A 3022-nucleotide genomic window follows, 5' to 3' on the forward strand; every position below is an offset into this window, starting at 1 on the left:
AGTCTTAAGCAACCCATGCTTGTCGTAAAAGGCGACTATGCTTGTCGTAAAATGCGACTAACGGGATCGGGTGGTCAAGCTCGCTGACTTGGTTGATGCATGTCATCGTATCCTAATTGCGTGGATCTATGCTCATGATGTCAACCACTTGATTGTGTTTCCTAGACTGGATTATTTACAGACCGCCGTCATATAGCTGGAATATTGCGGCGTTAAACAACAACAACAAAAAAGACATATTTTGTAGGCCAATCAGAACTCACGTTGCTATTCAGAACTCGCTGTGTTAATACACGCGAGTAGCATTTCCGTGCACAGTAGTAGTTCTGTGAGTGAGTGAGTATGGTTTTTAATCCGCTTTAGGCAATGTTCCAGCAATATCACGTCGGGGGACACCAGAAATGAGCTTCACACAAAGTACCCATGTGGGGAATCGAACCCGTATCTTCAGCGCGACGAGCGAACGCTTTAACCACTAGGCTACCCCATCCCCCCATATTGTTCCAGAGGCTAGCCGACAGGCATATTTTTTTAAAAAGTGAGGAGGGAGGTAGGACTATATTTTTGTTTTTTTATCAAGAAAAATAGTAACGAGGGAGGATCACTTTATATTTCACAAAATTATATATAAACATGTTTTCACATTGTCACTGTTTTCATAATGTCACTGGTATAGCTATTAAAGCATATCAGCACAAAATATCTTTCGCCGATCAACGGCTCTTCTGGTGTAATGAAAGCATAGTCGTTGGCGCCTCACAACAGCATTTGTGTCGTCATAGTGCCTGTTATGTATATTCAACATGTAACATAAAATTCATTATATTTATTTCAAAAACTGCTTGACAGGATATTTCAGCTAATATTGATGCAAGGCAGGATACCTCAATACTCAGCTCACGTCCAAAAGAAACTTTACCAACTGAAAGTATAAATTTCTTTTCGATGAAGTCTATATAAAACATATAACCTAAATACAACAATAGTGTATGCAGAAAATGTTAATCGTCTGTTACATGTTTGCGAGATAACACGCGATAAAGTGAAAAACACGTGCACCACGGACAACAGCAAATGCACGTGCGGGTAAGGGTATAAAACGATTGCAACGGCAAGTCAGACATCCACAGTGATATAAAAAAACACAAAAGAAATGCCACGACTCTCAGTCGAACAACGTAAACGAGCCTTGGGTATGGTACAGATGGGAGCCACCCACGCCCATATTGCACGAACCTTCGGTTGCTCCCGTGTTGCCGTTACCAACTTGGTGCAACGTTACAGACAGACAGGGCGGACCGCTGACAGGCCAAGAACAGGCAGACCCAGGGTGACCACGCCCCATGATGACCGGTACTTGCGTACCTTGAACCTCCGAAATCGCTTCCTGACAGTGACGTCATCGGCGACAAATGTCTTAGGTCACAGGGTTAGTCGACAGACAGTGGCCAAGAGACTCATGGCTCATGGAATCAGGGCTTTTAGACCATACAGAGGGCAGCTATTGACAGCGCAACATCGTCGTCTGCGATTGAGATGGGCCCGGACTGTACGACGTTGGCAACGACGTGACTGGCAGAGGGTTGTCTTCACTGACGAAAGTCGATTCTGTATGTTTAGGGCTGATGGAAGAAAACGTGTTTACCGCCGGAGGGGTGAACGAACGGCGGCGTGTTGCGTGCAAGAGGTCGTACCATATGGTGGAGGGAGTGTCATGGTGTGGGGAGGGATCTGTGGGCAGGAGAGGACACCGCTGGTCATCGTTGACGGAAACTTGACAGCTCAGCGTTACATGGATAACATTCTTCGTCCAGTTGTCCTACCATTTCTCCAACAGCAGCCACGTGGTGTCATTTATCAGCATGACAACGCGAGAGCCCATACAGCCAAAATTGTCACTAACTTCCTCGCAGCCAACAACGTCAACGTTGATGGATCGTCGTGTTCGACAACGGCCACACTCTCCAGCCAACCGGCAAGAACTGATCTTGGCCCTCCAAGGAGAATGGCGTCAAATCCCACGTGACCTCATCAGACGACTGACTTTTTCTGTGCGTCGAAGAGTTTTTGCGTGTATTGAGTCATTTTGTGGTCACACACGCTACTAATGACATGATATTGAACGTGAGCGATTGTTTATGTACTCTGCCTATTGTCCATGATTCTGAAAGCTCGAGTTTGTACCACACCCAACTTTGGGGGGCTCTGACGTCATTCTCGGTCGCGGTATGATTGTCATTTTCAGTGTTGATTATGTTGATATATTGATCTTCTCAATACACTTTACTTCATGCATGTATGTTTGTAGTTTTTGAGCAAGAGTGATTTCAAACTCTGGTAAAGATTCTTTTGGACGTCAGTTTATAATTTTGTTTGTTAGTTGTTTAACGCTGCAGTCAGCAATATTCCAGCTATATGAAAATGTATCCAGCTGTCTGTAAATAATCGAGTCTGGACCACACAATCCAGTGATCATAAGCATCGATCTACGCCATTGGGATACAATGACACCCTTCAACCAACTCGTTAGTCGCCTCTTACGACAAGCATGGGTTGCTGAAGACCAATTCTAACCCGACCTGTATATGAGTGAAAATCTCAATTCTTGAGAGTCTCAACCAAATGCTTGTGGTTTCTTGGGGTGTTGTAGATATTGACCTGCATCAAGATGTCTGGTAGGCGACACGCCCTATCATTAACATGTTGTCTGTGTGGATAAATTTTGACAGTATGTCAGTCATAGCCTTTCAAAGTGAAGACCAACAGTTTCTATAACTGATTTGTGCCAACCAAAATTGCAGGTTTGCAGAAATTGTCATTATGAAGTAATTTCTGAATATTTTTAGGACCAACTGAATTTTGACTGGTGTTGCTAACCATCAGGTACCTAAATGCACATTGCTTGGAACTGCTTTCACGTGTATAGCTCCACGCACTGACTTTGACATTGCTTTTAATATACGCACCAAGACAAAACACGCAATGCGTAGAGCACGACGAAAACTCGCTTAACCATATTAGG

The sequence above is a fragment of the Haliotis rufescens genome, unplaced genomic scaffold (assembly GCF_023055435.1).
Source record: "Haliotis rufescens isolate VD_foot unplaced genomic scaffold, xgHalRufe1.0.p SCAF_7, whole genome shotgun sequence".
Lineage (NCBI taxonomy): Eukaryota > Metazoa > Mollusca > Gastropoda > Lepetellida > Haliotidae > Haliotis > Haliotis rufescens.